Source organism: Petaurus breviceps, unplaced genomic scaffold, assembly GCF_028583685.1.
Source record: "Petaurus breviceps papuanus isolate PSGF00001 unplaced genomic scaffold, PetGlider_PUasm1.0 688, whole genome shotgun sequence".
Classification (NCBI taxonomy): domain Eukaryota; kingdom Metazoa; phylum Chordata; class Mammalia; order Diprotodontia; family Petauridae; genus Petaurus; species Petaurus breviceps.
The window spans coordinates 18,357,821-18,365,546 of NW_027186457.1; positions in this window are offsets into that span (position 1 = coordinate 18,357,821).

Genomic DNA, 7,726 nt, shown 5'->3' on the forward strand with positions numbered 1-7,726 from the left:
AGACAGAAAAGTATGTACCAAAAGTCAGCTGAAAATGAAATGAAATTTTATCTATTTTAATCACAAAATGAATTAGTTATAAATCTAGAGATGGAAACACTTAAAAATGTATTTATGTCATCATGTAGCTGTTTGTTCAAGGGGTAAAAAGAAAGCTACTAAAACCCTCTGTTGTGACATAAAGAGCCATGTGACAGCTGGTGGGATACCAAGACACTCTTTGACTGTGCTGACATATGAGAGTGAAGATCCTGAGAAGTATGTCTGGGGCCCACTGAAGGGCAAATATGGTTCCACTTAATAAGGAAGAGATAAATACCATACTTCAAAGAGTTGAACACGATGCCAACAATCTCAGATAAGAGTTTATATGGTAAAGAGAACCTCGTATAGGTTCTAAGATTAGGCCTGACCTTTAAGTATGTCTTAATTAGACTTTTACTACTCTTCATACTTCTGTTTAAAGCTCACTTAAAGGTCAAGAGTAGACTCAATGTTCTATCTGTAGAGATTTCAAAACAAATCACTTTACCACTCTGGAGCTCAGTTTGCAATGTTGCAGTTACAAAGCACATTACATAAATTGCAGATAGGCACATCTGAAAAATAAGACAGTCAAACTGGATGATCTCTAAGGTACCTTCCAGCTCTAACATTTTATGATTCTTATTTCCTGCGTGAAAGCCAGAGGCTACTCAAACATCTGCATGAGATTTTCTTTGCCATGTGGAATGCAAAAGAAATGTCCCCCTCCCCCAGGACTGCAGTCAAGATACTAGAGTAATTACCTTCCACGAGAGAAATGGGGTAATGCCTAGGACATCGGTGTTTTCACCCTTCCTTTTCATTAACTCTCCACACCAAAACTCAACCTTAGAGGTCTCTGTATAACAACACATAGTGAGAATGTGATCATCCCTGAAAGAGACATGACAAGGAGAGCCATTAATCAAATTTTCTCATTTGCAACAATGGGGAAATTCTCTCACATTTGTTTAAAATTGTCTTTTCCTGAGGAATCATGATCTTGGGATGTAAGGTCAAGGTAATCTACACTCCAAATGCTTAGATAAAATTTAAAGGAACCAGGAAGTTTACTGTATGAAATGACTCCATTTTACAAAGTCTAGAGGTGACTGAAAAAAGTAGCAAATCTAGCCCTTAAGGATGTAGGTGGTGTGGCATAGTGAAAAAACAAGTAGACCTAGAATCAGGTGAGAAAGGCATTCAAATCCGATGTCCCACTGTTAATAGTGGTGTGAATGGGCAATCCATTTCACCTACACTTGACATTTTCTGTTCTCCAGAGTGTGAAATACACTCCCTCCTCACCTGGAAAATTTAGAATCCACAGTTTCTGTCAAAACTTAGCTCAAGAGACATAAAGCTTTTCCTGCCCCAACCCATAACTGCTAGTGCTTTTCCTGCAAATAATTTGGTATTTATCTTCCATATGTTTTGCATACTTATCTTTACAATTTCATACATGTTGTAAATTGTATATACAACTACTGTACATGTTTTCTCTCCATGAAGAACACAAGTTCCTCGAGAACAGGGATTTCTTCATTTGTGTTTTTGTATCCTAAAAACTTAGCATGATGCCTCATCCCTAGTAGGTACTTGACAAATATTGTGAGGATCAAAGGAAAATGTTTTTAACATGTTTTGCATTATTATTCTAAAACCAAATGGATTCTATACCTGAACAACCAGCTAAGACTTTTTAAAATGGGATCAAAAGATTTAAAGGTGTCATTTAGGGTTCATTTTGTAGCAAATAATGAAAATATAACCCACCAATTATAATAAAAACTCACATTTACACAATATTTTACATTTACAAAGCACACAAAATTCTCTCTCTTTCTCTCTCTCTCACACACACCTGTGCACAGAGAGAGAGAGAGAGAGAGAGAGAGAGAGAGAGAGAGAGAGAGAGATTTTTTATCTGTCAGTTTGTTTAAAGAAATTACCAGCAAAAATAGCAGGAACTTCAATGATAGAGGAAAAAAAACAAACTGGTAATAGAAGATTATTAGAATTCCTATTTTGTGGTCATCATGAATACAGATTTTATTATAAATCTCACCCCTGACCCTGGCTTACATGAGAAGGAGGAGCTAGTAAGGGTTATGGCAAGAAACCAGCTCATTGGAACAGTGGTTACATAAGATGGAATTTTTTGTATGAAATCTAAGGGTAAAGTTTCCTCCATACTTCAGTTAGTTTCCAACTCCCCAAAACGAAGAGAAAAATATGCCTAGAGAGCAGGTGTGAACAACAGACATCCCTAAGATTAATCAGCTAAGTGCTGAAATTTCGCAATCTTAACTTCATATCCTTTTCAGAAGCTATAGCCAGGGAATGGCATTTTTAGAAGAATTCCAAATATCTCACTAATAGTTTCCAGACACCCAGCCTCTATTACATTTATGTGGGTATATGAGCCTGTGTAGTGAATTTAAGGATGTTGTGTGGCACCAGGGGCTTGTGGAGCAGAAGCTGACATTGTGAGAATTTTGGAGAAGAGCCTCTTTTCCTGCCTTGATCTCTGCTCACCTCCTCCCTCCCCAGTAATAAATGAGTCTGATTTGATTCTGAACATTCTCAATGATCCTGAGCACTGAAGGAAACTTTACAGTAGCAAATTTCAACATTCAAAGATGTTAGAACTGACCTTTTCACAAAGTACAAAATCATTGCATTGAAGAGAAGTTTCTTAAATCAAGGGGAGTTCTGAAATATAATATTTGGATTCTTTGTCTTGGTTCCCAAGAGAAAGACAAAATATAGTTCTTATTTTCTAGTTACCCAGAATGACAACACTTAAACAAGAGTTCTTCAAATTACTTAAAAGTAATTTAGGGATGTTGATGTTTATGGATATTTGAACTTTTCCAGTCCTATTCATAGCACTGAAGGAAATATTTTAGTAAGAAAATTCAATTATAACATAACTATTTATATGAAAAAAATTAAAATGAGATCAAGGCTTCTGGGCTCAGCACGTTCCAAGAGTGAACCACAAACAATCTCTGAATTACAAAGACTACATTGCTGAATCTGGTTCCTTGTTTTCCATACCCCACCAGCTGAATAAATGAGAGACATATTTAGCAGAGCCTGTAGGAACCATTTTCTCATGCTCTCAAGTCACCAACCCCGACATGAAATGGCAACATGTCAAAGAAATAGAGTAATGAAAATTAGAAGGAAAAAAAGTTAAATTATCCTGATATGGTAGAAAGATTAGAAAATTGAGCATTCATATACGAGGCATTGCAAGCTGAAAGTGCAGTCACTAATTCCAAGAACCATGATTATTAGAGAGTAGGAAATCATATAAAAATATGCATATGTATAGATACAAACATGTTTATGTTAGTAGTTTGAGAAATAATGGGATACTGTTCAATTGTTATCTTTTATATTTTTGCCAATGCCTATTTCAAAAAATGTTCACTTAGTGGTATGCACCCCAATTACTACATGGAATTAATTGAATAAATGTAAAAACATTGTTAGTTTTGTAATATCTTTGAAATTTATAGAAACAATTTGTTTCTATAAAGATTCTAAATCTTTATAGATTCTAAAAGAGAATCTGATTGGTATGGCATTGAATCTATAAATTTATGAAGTGTTTTATCATATTGGCTTTGAAAGATTTCAGAATTCTAATCCAAGCAGTGACTAATAACAATTTCAGAAGGCTGATGATGAAACATGCTCTCTACCTCTTGGCAAAGAGGTAAGGGACTGGAGATGCCCAATTAGACATACGTTTTCAGGCAATATACAGATTTATCTTATTTGACTGCATTCATCTCTTACAAGGAATAGTTTCTACTGGTTCATAATGGAGGATAGGGGGTATATATTAATGAAGTAAGAGGAGAGAGAAATCAATAAAACATTTAAATGCACAGAACAAAATAGAAGAGAAAATTCAGAGGAGTACAGAACCTTGGGAAATTGTTGCTAGCATGTAACATTGAACGTGTAGCTTTAAAACTATGTCTACTTCAACATGGTCTCATATGCAATGCTCTTTTATATTATTTGTATAGTGAGATGTTACTTTTTTTGATAACTGTTAAGTTCATAACAAAAAATAGGGTTGGGCAGATAGATGGCACAGTAAATTGATTGCTAGGTATGGAGTCAGGAAGACTCATCTTCCTGAGTTCAAATATGGCTTCATTTGCTTACTAACTGTGTTACCCTGGACAAGCCACTTATCCCTTTTTCCCTCAGTTCCTCATATATAAAATGAGCTGGAGAAGGAAATGGCAAACCACTCTTGTATCTTTGCCAAGAAAACCCCAAACAGGTTCATTAAGAGTCAGACATGACTAACAAATGATGGAACAATAACAAGTTGAACTTGGGAATTAAGGGAAAAATGACAGATAATGTAATAAAATAATTCATGAGGTTATGTAGGAGTGACAAAATAATTTACACAAAATATTATAACATAACCTATATCCTATGTTTCAAGGGAAATGAAGGAACAATACAATATCCCAGCCAAAGATTATGTGGTTGGTTTTCAAAATATAAACTTTTTAAAATCATAAGAAATACAATCTGGAAGACAGGAACTATTTCTGATTGTTGTACATTGTAGTATTAGAGCATTATGGCTAATGCCCTTCATACTGATAATAGATCGCATTTATATGGTGCTATCTAGGCTCAGGAGAAATGGTTTTCATGTCAGAAAACATGCTCTTTGAGATTCTACATCATGCCCACAAATTTCTCAGTAAACTTAGGACATTAATTGGGTCCTGGAAGGGACCTTAAAGATTATCTAGCTGAAACATCTTGTTTTATAGGTGAGGACCTCGATGACCAAGGAGATTAAAAGTTTTTCTAAAGTGAGACAAGTACTAAATGTCAAAGATGGAATTTGAACCCAAGTCCTCTGACTCCACAGTCAGTGCTTTTTTTCATTCTCTCTTGTATAAGCAAATTTTGGTAAATAGAACAGTAAGAGTTTGTAAATGAGCTGAGCAGACCCACTAGGAGGCAGCAGCTTAGAAAAAGAACAATCAACCCAAAACTCCTCTATGGCTGTTAAAAATCAATAAATAAATTCGGTCATAGAATTTTCAAGTCTACCACTTAATAGCATCTCTGTGACCTCTAATATGTCCATTTAATTTATCATTTTCCAACAGGAAAGGTCTCAATGAATGAAAATTATTATGCAAATAATATTCATTGATATTACAATGTAATGTAAGAAAGTATATTAATGGGGAAATGGTTTTCATATGGCTGTCATAAGGTGTATTTTGGTGGGTGTATGGGTAATGGTGCTGGGAGATTTTTATAATGAATGGGAAAAGAGTCAAATCCTTTGTTTCATTAAAAGATGAAGAGAAGTTTTAGTCTCATCTATAGCAATTTGGTAGGGCTGAAAGTAGGCTGTATTTTGAGTTAGAGAAAAAAGATTTGAATCCTTATTCAACCTTTTATCCCCTATGCGATGTTGGGCAACCTTTTAATACACTTATGCCTTTATTACTTGTAAAATGAGGGCGCTGCTCTAGATACAGTCTAATGTATTCTTTTCCAATTTTAAATCCCTAATGATTTCAAGAACCATTAGAAGACAAAAAATAGAGAATCTCTAGGCAGAAATAGATCTCATAAGTCATTTAACTCACCCAATATTTGAGCAAGAATCCCCTTGGTAACAGCTTTATTAAATGGTCATCTCACTTTTGTTTGAAGACTTCTAATGAAAAAGAATCGACCAACATCTGAGCTTGCCCATTTCACTTATGGACAGCTCTAATCATTAGGAGGTTTTCCCCTCTATCTAGCTAGACTGCCTCTTTGCCACTTTTTTCCCACTACTCTAAGTTCTTCCCACTGGGGTCAAGCAAGAAATATCTAATACTTCTTCCAAATGAAATCCCTTCAAATTCTTGAAATATTGTCAATGCCAAATTTTCTCACATGACTAAATTTAACTTCGCACCAACATTTAAATACATGAAATAGTGCTTAGTCCCTCTGTGTTCTATACATTTTGTGAATTAGGTGCATCTGTTGGTATGTGTGCAATATAGAGAGAATTAGAAGAAGGTCACTAGCATGTTGGGTAAGCACCATATATGGAAAGGAATCAATGAGAATAAGATGATAAAAATACATACTTGGTTTAGTTCTACATTGCTAAAGAGTGTATCCATATCAAGTAGCTACCAAAATACCAAATAATTGGGAGTTATTATACATAAGCTCCCTAATATTTTGAAAAAAATTGTCAACATTGTATTCAGTTTCAGCCTTAACCAATCAACTAAGCTCATCTTTTCTCACTTTAAGACAGATTGGTTTGGCTGAGATTTGTTTTGTTTTATTCCTCCCCATTTTTAGCTATTAATTGGAATAAATAGTTAACAGATATGGTAATGCAAACACTATTCCAGCCCTCCCAGGTTTGCTCCTTATAAAGGGAATTGATCATATAAATATATAATAATTACATAAATAATATAAATATTAATATCTGAATATATTTATTTATATAAATAGTGGCTTGTACTATGATATATTAGGCACCATCAGGTTTCTCTCTGGGACTTCAGGATACTCAGGGCCTAGGGATGTTGGAGCTAAGAGAAAGAGGAAGGAAGGAAGGAAGGAAGGAAGGAAGGAAGGAAGGAAGGAAGGAAGGAAGGAAGGAAGGAAGGAAGGAAGGAAGGAAGGAAGGAAGGAAGATATCAGTTACAAAAGAAAAAACTGTGGAACTAGTTTGAATTTGTTTTTGTTCTTACTAAGTTATTCATGACAGATGTGTCAGATCAGTTTAGGAAGATAGATAGATAGACAGATAGATAGATAGATAGATAGATAGATAGATAGATAGATAGATAGATAGATAGATAGATAGATGATAGATAGATATACATATATAGATATGTCAGAGGTAGGTGAGACTATGAAATTTTATGTGCTCTAAATACATTAAAAGACATATGCAAATTATTTTATTTATTGTTTCAAAGAATTCTCCTCACTTTTCCCCATTAAAGTAAACAATTATCTACAAGTGCCATATTAATAAAGAAAATTGTGTGTGTGTGTGTGTGTGTGTGTAGACACTAAAGAGATCTGTGGAGAATATTGGTTATGTTGGTTGTCTTGGGGGTGAAGAGAAAAATTTTAAAAGGCTCATGGCATATAAACAGGTCCATGTTTGACTGGAGAAGACATGATCACTTTGCAAACTCATCCTGGTGGCATGTCTGATTACCAAGTTGAATATACTCAGTACAATTTAGTTTTAACCACAAACAAAACTAAGCTGTTAGTGGTGATGAAGTATCCTGGGATTTCTCTAACGAAGCACAGTTGGGACATGTTCCTAGCAAAATGTCCTATGCTCTCTGAAATGTAGGGGTCCCTATGAAAGGAACAGAATTCTGCCAAAGAGCTCATTTGTATGAGTTTTCCCACCTCCCAGGCTCCTCAGCAACTCTTCATGGTTTGGCACCATGTCCAAAGATCACATGACTTCTTTGGACTGACTGATGGAGTTATTGAATGTAAAGCCTTGGCAGAAGCAATTACCCTGGCAGTGACAGGAGCCAGGAAATATATACCAGTAAATGGAGCTCATTTTAATCACTGTACATAGAGTATGCTTGATTTATCCCATATCATTACAGAATGACAATGTGGGAACCAAACTCTGTCC